Genomic DNA, 9,387 nt, shown 5'->3' with positions numbered 1-9,387 from the left:
ATATTTGTACCCATTCCAAAGAAAGGTGATTCCACAGAATGTAGAAATTATCGAACAATGTCATTAATATCACACTCAAGTAAAATCTTACTGAAGATAATTCAAAAACAGTTGCAGCAGTATATTGACAGAGAGCTTGCAGAAATGCAAGCTGGATTCAGAAGAGGATGTGGAATGAGTGATATCATAGCTGATGTTAGATGGATCTTAGCTGAAAGCAAAGAATACCAGAAAGATATTTACTTATGTTTTATTGACTATGCAAAAGCATTTGATTGTGTAGATCATAACAAATTATGGATAACATTGAGAAAAACAGGAATTCCAGAGCACTTAATTGTACTCATGAGGAACCTGTACATAGACCAGGAGGCTGTCATTTGAAAAGAAGAAGGGGATACTGCATGGCTTAAAATCAAGAAGGGAGTGTGTCAGGGTTGTATCTTTCACCACACTTATTCAGTTTGTATGCTGAGCAAACAATCCAAGAAGCTGGATTATATGAAGAAGAACATGGCATCAGGATTTGAGGAAGACTCGTTGACAACCTGCGATATGCAGATGACACAACTCTGCTTGCTGAAAGTGAAGATGACTTGAAGCACTTACTGATGAAGATAAAAGACTACAGTCTGCAGTATGGATTACACCTCAATGTTAAGAAAACAAAAATCCTCACAACTGGTCCAATAAACAGCTTCACGATAAATGGAGAAAAGTTTTAAGTTGTCAAGGACTTCATATTGCTTGGTTCTATAATCAACACCAATGGAGGCAGCAGGCAAGACATCAGGCGATGTATTACATTGGGGAAATCTGGTGAAAAAGACCTCTTTCAAGTGTTGAAGAGCAAAGATGTCTCCTTGAAGACTAAGATGCACCTAACGCAAGCCATGGTAATTTCAGTTGCCTCTTATGCATGTGAGAGCTGGACAATGAATAAGGGAGACTGAAGAAGAGTTGGTGCTTTTGAGTTGTGGCGTTAGAGAAGAATGCTAAGAGTACCATGGACTGCTTTGAAAGGACTAAAAATCTATGCTGAAAGAAGTGCAGCTAGAATGCTCTTTGGAAGGGAGAATGGACAGACTTCATCTTACCTACTTTGGTTATGTTGCCAGAAGGAGCCATTCCCTGGAGAAGGACATCATGCTTGGTAAAGTGGAAGATAATTGAAAAAGGGGAAGGCCCTCAATGAGATGGATTGGCACAGTGGCTGCAACAATGGGTTCAGGCATAGCAAGGATAGTGAGGCTGGCACAGGACCAGGCAGTGTTTCTTTTTGCTATGCATAGGGTAGCTATGAGTCTGAGACGAGTCCACAGCACCTAACAACAAACAACAACGCAAACAGAGGCTGGCCCATCCAATGTGGCTGCCTAGGTTAGCATCCTCTTCCTTGACTCTCACTCTACTTTCTATTGTTCCACCTGGTAGGACTCATTTTCAGCAACGGAAAGACATGGAAAGAGATTCGGCTCCTCTCTCTCATGACCCTGCGGAATTTCCGGATGGGGAGGAGAAGCATTGAGGACCGCGTTCAGGAGGAAGCCTGCTCCCTAGCAGAGGAGTTGAGAAAAACCAAGGGTGGGTGATTGTCTACTCTGTATCTAGGACCTTCACAGAACACTCTGTTGTCTAGGGGCGTCCTTGGAAGCATTTCAGGGCATTCAAGTTCTTCCTAGTGCATGAGAACTCGGCCTCCAGGGGGAGGAGTGACGGTTTGAAGCCCCGGTTTGAAGCCCAGAGCAAGGGAGCGTTTCTGCACCTATGCTGTGTGTGTGGTGTGTGATTGTATACCTAATGGGCATGTAAAAGACTCTTTGAATCTTCCTCTTCCCAGGCATGAAGACAGAAGATTTTGAGTCTCATTTTCTCAAAGGTTAAAGAGCATAGTATTATTGCAAGACACTTATTCCGGAACATTTCACTGGGAAACACTAGTCAAGAGGACCCTTTGGGAATGACCTTATCACACTGCTAGGGAACCTAAAGTAAATGCCCTTTGCGGTCTGTCACTTTTGCTTGGCCTCTCTGTGTGTGGTCAGCCTCACTGACATGTCTGAGAGCTTCTTTCAAAGCCCACCCTGCAGTTCTGACCAAGAAAGGTGACTGTCTATGGTTTTCATTATCCAGGCATCTCTTAGCACAACTCTCATTAATTGTGATTTCTCTGTAAATACAGGACAATTTTTAAACTATCACCATGAATTACTTAAAGGAACAGACTTATAACTATACTGATTGATATTTTTTAAAAATATATATGCTAAGAATAAAAATATATCCTAAGAATAAGCATGATTCTACAAAATGCACATATCCAGTGTATAAAATGATTTACTTCATTAAATTGCTAATTCTTCACTCTGTCTTCCCTAAGTGTAAGTTGACTCTCTTCAGATTTCCTTATTCTACCCCCCCCCCCGCCCATCACTGGCTTTTAGGTTATAACATTTGTTAATTATTTACTTCCTTCTACTGTCTCTACTGAAAAGTGCTTAGAACATTGACTCTGATTTTCAACTGGGATTCCAAATTATCCTGGTTTTTAATTCCTGCTATCAAATGGAAGGAAAGGAAAGATTGAAAATTAAACTGCAGCTGCAAATCACACACAGAGATCCCAAAGGCTTCCAAAATACCCTGAAGCTCTAGCTAAATGATTTTTTTTCATCAAAGCTTAGAGCCCTGGTAAGTTTGTTTTCAGCTGAAATGCAGCCTAGCAGAGGAGCAGCTAACTCAACAAGTGTCCTATCAATCAATGTCCTATCTTTTCTTCAGAACTGTTTTAACTCATCCTGAGTTACATCTATAAATATGAATCTGTGGTCTTTTTATATATAAAGTTTACAGTCATTTAACAGATCCTCCATCAAAAGAAAATGTTTTCTCTGCTTCAGTTTCTTCATTTGGAAAATGATGGAATGGACCTAAATAATGGTCAAAGTTTAAAATTTATATTATACTGTATGAGGCAGGGACCAACTCGATGACAGCCAACAACATAATCTGTTACTGGCTATACACAACTGGAGAAAGATCTGCAGTCTACTTCTGTAAAGATTTACAGCCTTAGAAGCCCTATGGGACAGTTTTGTATGGTGCTATGAGTATAATCGACTCAATGGCAAAGGGTTTTTTGTTTTTGTTATATACAGCAATGTCCTAGAAGTCCACAGGAAAGCAGCATTTGCCCAACTAAAGTGAATTTGGAGGCTGATTCAGAGTTAAACATTACTTCCTGTTGTTGTTGTTGTTATGTGCCGTCGAGTCGGCCCCGACTCATAGCGACCCCTCCTTGGGTTTCCGAGGCAGTATCACTACGGAAGTAGGATTGCCCAACCTTCCTTCCGAGGAGTGGCTGGTGGGTTTGAACCACCAGCCTCCTGGTTTGCAGTCAAGTGCCTTAGCCACTATGCTACCAGAGCTCCTAAACATTACTTCCTAGAGGAGTAAATTATTTTTTTCTACACTAAATGAAGAACGAAAAGAACTCCACTTACCAATTTAACCTTTTTTGTTTTTACTGCCTAGAGTTAAGTTTCAAATAAAAATGTTTTATATTGCATTTATTTTAGACAAATGAATGTATCCTCTTTGTTCATTTGTATTAGTTTTTTTTTTGACTCATAGAACATGCATGGTTTTTACTTTTGTCTCTCTCTCTCTCCCTCTCTCACTCTCTCTTTCTCCCTCTCTCTCTAGTCTTTCCCTCTGCTGGTTAGACATACACTTCCTTCAACTATTCATTATATATTAAAAAAAAGTTTCCAGGTCCCTAGTGTTCTCTTGTTTCCTTTATTAATGCATACTTCTCTATGGGCTTTGAAGACAGATGTGATTCTGCAGTGATAACTTGAACTTTTAGGTGCTTAAAAAGAAGCCTGTTCAACTGCTAATGGTGGTGAGGGTGAAAAACAAAACAGCTGTGGAATTATACACATTAGCTCTAAAAAGAAAAGTGGGCTGTTAGACTGTTTCTCCCTCAAAAATAACTGACACCTTGGGTTAAAAAGGTCTAAATGAAGCAGTGGGTATGAACAGTATTTGAAAAACTATTATCAGTAGAGTTGAAATGGAATGGTCAGTTCACATTTAAGGGGAAAGTAATGTGTTCATTTATGAATACTGCTTTTTTCCCTAATAAGGAAATTTCTAGGTAAGCAGTGCTTGAAAGTATCTGAAACTGCCTATACATGCTGTCACGGACTGAGTTTTGTCTACCCAGAATATGTGTCATCTTGGCTGGGCCATGATTCTCAGTGGTTTGGCAATTATATAAGGATATAGTTGGCAGTTATATAATGATATAACAATCCTCCATGGTGTGATCTGATGCTACCAGCCAATCAGCTGTAAGGGGATCAGGCTGGGATTCAAAACCCTTCCTCAGGTCACACAGCCCTGATACAACATACGGGCAGTTCCACTGGGTGTGGTCTGCATAGAAGGAGAGAGAAGCAAGCAGAGAAAGAGGGACCTGACTACCACCCAGAAAGAAGAGCCAGGAGCAGAGGCTGTTCCTTGGACCCAGGGTCTCTGCCTGAGAACTGCTTAGACCCATGGGAAGACCGATGCCAAGACACATGGCTATCTCCAAGAGGTGCTCAGCCAACAGATGTTGAAAGAAGATAAAAACCTTTCCCCGAAACCAACAGAGAGAAAAAGACTTCCCCTAGATCTGCAACTCTGAATTCAGATTTATAGCCTCCTAAACTGTGACAGAATAAACCTCTGTGAAAGCCATCCACTTGGGGTATGTCTGTTAAGACATCTGTTACTAGTTTTATATGTGTATTTCAATAGTATTTTTTAAATGTTTCCAATTCTTTCTTTCTTTCTTTCTTTTTTTTTTTTTTTTTTTTAATGCTTTAGCCTCACCGTGTGATCCCATTTTCATCCTGGTATGTGCCCCCTGCAATGTGATCTGCTCCATTATTTTCCAGAATCGTTTTGATTATACAGATCAGGATTCTCTTAACCTGATAGAAAAATTCAATGAAAATCTCAGTATTCTGAGCTCTCCATGGATCCAGGTGAGGCCAAAATCCTTTCTTCTTGAAAAATCATTTGTTTTTCTTTCTCTGGCAAGTGCAAAATTTTATCTGGACCAAGCTGTAAGGTTTGAACACTAATGTCCTGCTTAAGGTCTGTTATGGATTGAGCTTGTCTCTTAAAATATGTATTGTAAATCCTAACCCCTATACCTATGGCTATAATTCCATTTGGGAATGCATTTTCTTTATTATCTTAAAGAGATAATATTAGGGAGTGATTTAAGTCAATCTTTTTAGAGATTTAAAAGAAAATAAATAAGCAAATGAGTAAGCAGAGATAGGAGATGCCAATTCATATGAAGGTGACCTAGGAGCAGAAGCTCAGAGAGACGGGAACTTCCTCCAGAACCAACAGAAAAGAAAGCATTCCCCTACAACTGGCACCTGAACTCAGACTTCTAGGCTCCTAGACAGTAAGAAAATAATTTCTGTTCATGAAAGCCACTCATTTATGGTATTTCTATTATAGTAACACTAGATAAATAAGACAGGGTCATGGAGTAAACATCAGAGAGAGATAACCCTGCCCTTTAGTTTCCACTTTAGAACATAATGCTCAGAATATAGAGCTGTCTTCAAGCTCATGGGCACCCTGGCCAGTCATTTTTCCACTAAACCCCAAACCCAGTTTACATAAAGTACTCAGATTATTTCTGAAAAGCATGCACATAGCAATCAATGGAGAGTTAAGGCCCTTGTTGAAAGACTTCCATTAACCACAAAGATTGTCCCCCATTCAGTACCTAGTGACCTCTTCATTAAATTACTTGGCAGAAATATTCTCATTTAGGATATAAAAGAGGGAAAATGTTTAATACTGCAGATGCTACCTAGAAGTGCTGACTAATATAGGGGTGTTTGATGCTTCAGTTGTGATTCTACCTGACAAAGAAGAGAAAATCATTGAGCTTGATGGTGCATAAATCATAAACATCACAATTTTGCCTTGTGCTGAGCAGGCACATCCTGCACTCTACCAAAAATCATAACTACATGATCTTAGGTGATCTTCTTGCTGTTCAGTGCCACTGAGTTGGTTCCAACTCATAGTGACCCTATGCATGGCAGAACAAAACACAGTCTGATCCTCCACCCTGCTCACAATTTTTGCTATGTTTAGCCCATCACTGCAGCCACTGTGTCAGTCCATCTCATTGAGGGGCTTCCCCTCTTCTGCTGACCATCTACTTTACCCAGCATACCTTTCTCCAGGCCCTGGTCCCTCTTCACAACATGACCAAAGTACACGAGATGAAGTCTGGCCATTCTCACTTCTGTGGGGCATTCTGGTTGCAGTTCTTCCAAGACAGATTTGTTTGTTCTTCTGGTAGTCCGTGGTATATTCAATATTCTTTGCCAACACTATCAACCAAATCCATCCATTTTTCTTCAGTCTTCCTTACTCATTGTCCGTCTTCCACATGCACATGAGGCAATTCAAAAGACCATGGCTTGGGTTACGTGCACCTTAGTTTACAGTGACGTCTTTGCTGTTTATCACTTTAAAGAGATCTTTTGCAGCACATTTGCCCTGTGCAGTACATTGCCTGATTTCCTGGCTGCTGCTTCCATGGCTGTTGAGAGCAGATCCAAGTAAAATGAAATCCCTGACATCTTCAATCTTTTCTCTGTTTATTGTGATGTTGCTTATTGATCCAGTTGTGAGGATTTTTGTTTTCTGTATATTGAAGTGTAATCCATACTGAAGACTACAGTCTTTGATCTTCATCAGTAAGTGCTTCAAGTCTTCTTCACTTTCAGCAAAGAAGGCCATGTCATCTGCATATCGCAGGTTATTAGTCTTCCTCTGATTTTATTTTTTTCTCTTGTGATTTGGGTGAAAGTATACAAAGCAAATTCATTTTCTGTACAGAAGTTCATACACATTATGATTCATGACATTCATTGCAATGCCCATAATGTAACAGCTCTCTTCCCAGGTCCTCCCTGTGGTTACCTTTTCACTGTATCCTTCTTTCCTATGCATTCCTGCCCTCTGAAATTCTTCCTCCAATCTTGATGCTAAATTCTTCATAAAATCCAGCTTCTCAGATTATTTGCTCAGCATGCAGATTGAATAAGTATACTGAAAAGGTACAACTCTGGCACACTTATTCTGATTTAAAATCATGAAGTATCCCCTTGTTCTGTTCAAATGACTGCCTATTGATCTCTGTACAAGTTCCTCATGAGCACAATTAAGTGTTCTGGAATTCCCATTCTTTGTAATGTTATCCATAATCTGTTATGATCCACACAGTCTAATGCCTTTGTATAGTCAATAAAACACAGGTAAACATCTTTCTGATACTCTTTGCTTTCAGCCAAGATCTATCTGACATCAGCAATGATATTCCTCATTCCACTTCCTCTTCTGAATCCAGCTTGTATTTCTGGCAGTTTCCTGTCAATATACTGCTACAACCATTCTTGAATTATCTTCACCAAAATTTTACTTGAGTGTAACACTAATGATATTGTTTGATAATTTCCACATTCTGTTGGATCACCTTTCTTCCCATTGGACACAAATATGGATCTCCTCCAGCCTGTTGGCCAAGTAGCTGTCTTCTAAATTTCTTGGCATAAATGAATTAGCACCTCCAGTGCTATATCCATTTATTGAAACATGTCAGTGGATATTCTGTCAATTCCTGGATCCTTGTTTTTTGCCAATTCCTACAGTGCAGCTTAGACTTCTTCTTTTAATACCATTGGTTTGTGATCATATGTTACCTCCAGAAATGCTTGAGTGTTGACCAACTCTTTTGGTACATGACTCTGTGTATACCTTCCATCTTCTTTTGATGCCTACTGCATCATTCAATATTTTGCTATATAATTCTTTAATATTACAACTCAATGGTTTAATTTTTTCTTCAGTTCTTTCACTTGGAGAAATGCCAAGCATGTTCTTCCTTTTTGGTTCTAAATCTAGGCCATTGCACATTTCACTATATTTTGTCAAGTTTCCCACTGAAATTTGATCAACTCTTTTATTTCATCATTTCTTCCATTCACTTAACAACTCTTCATTCAAGAGCAAGTTTCAGAGTTTCCATTTTGTCTTTTCATCCTTTCCTGTCCTTTTAATGACATTTTGCTTTTTTCATGTATGATAACCTTGACATCATCCCACAACTCACCTGGTCTCAGTCACTGGTGTTTGATGTATCAAATCTATTCTTCAGAGGGTTTCTAAATTTGGGTGGAATAATATGCAAGGTTATATTTTGGCTCCCATGGATTTGTTTTAATTTTCCTCAGCTTCAACTTGAGTCTAGTCCACCACAGTGGTGGTATCATGATCTTAGAGAAGTCACTTAATTGCTCTTTTTAATAGTTATTTTGTACATGAAATGATAAGTAAAATGTCATGGTAATTTCAAGCTCCTCCCATTTCTAAAATATTGATTCCATTTGTGAGGCTGCTTGGTAGAGGTAGAAACAGCCACAAGTAGCTTTGTGCTCCATATCAGGTTGACAACTTCCTTAACCTATATTCTTACCAACAAAATGTGAACCATACTAATGGATGCCATCCTCTATTTTTTGGTTATAGAGAAGAATTGATGTTAAAATAAAAAGTGAAAGTATTGATACAAAGATGCTCTTTTATACTGTAGAAATGATGTATGAGTTTAGGAAAAGATTATCAGCTTTGATCTGCTGGTCAGAATTTTCTCCCTTGAATCTTTCTGGAAGCATAGAGAATTACTTTATAGGTACAGTAAAGATTCCCTTCAAATTGGAGACCATATTTTATTCAAGTTTATAGGCCCAATTTCTAACCGGGGCTCAGCATATGGCATATATGCCTTCACGAGATTTTTTTTTATTTAATACAGATTTTTCTCTTTTGGATCTGCAATATTTTTCCTGTGCTCCTTGATTATTTCCCAGGGAGTCATAACAAATTACTTAATAATATTGCTTATTTATAAAGCTATAATTTGGAGAAAATAAAAGAACATCAAGAAACCCTGGACATTAACAATCCTTGGGACTTCATCAACTATTTCCTGATCAAAATGGAACAGGTAAAACATTAACAGATTCATTATTCATTCGCTTGTACATTTTGTGGTTCAGTGAATAGTTCTGTACTCAATATGGATGTTTAAGTAATCAAGAAAGTAATGTTTGAAAAGCCTTTTAATTTTTTTTATTGTGATTTGGGTGAAGATTTACAGAGCAAATTCACTTTCCATACAACAGTTCACATATACTTTTTCTCATGTCATTGACCACAGTTTACCACAATGCAACAGCTCCCTTCCCACTTCCTCCCCATAGTTACCTCTTCCCAGTGTCCATGCCTCCATACACT

The 9,387-nt window shown here is 38.8% G+C and overlaps 1 pseudogene; it reads left to right on the top strand.

Moving 5' to 3' along the window:
* Window positions 1-1,421: 1,421 nt before the first annotated feature.
* LOC103205899 overlaps window positions 1,422-9,387 on the top strand; it is a 19,949-nt pseudogene continuing 11,983 nt past the window's right edge.

The sequence above is a fragment of the Orycteropus afer genome, unplaced genomic scaffold, assembly GCF_000298275.1.
Source record: "Orycteropus afer afer isolate SDZICR_OR568_19922 unplaced genomic scaffold, OryAfe1.0 scaffold00293, whole genome shotgun sequence".
Lineage (NCBI taxonomy): Eukaryota > Metazoa > Chordata > Mammalia > Tubulidentata > Orycteropodidae > Orycteropus > Orycteropus afer.
The sequence above is the reverse complement of the archived record's forward strand: the minus strand, read 5'-3'. Positions and strand labels throughout refer to the sequence as shown.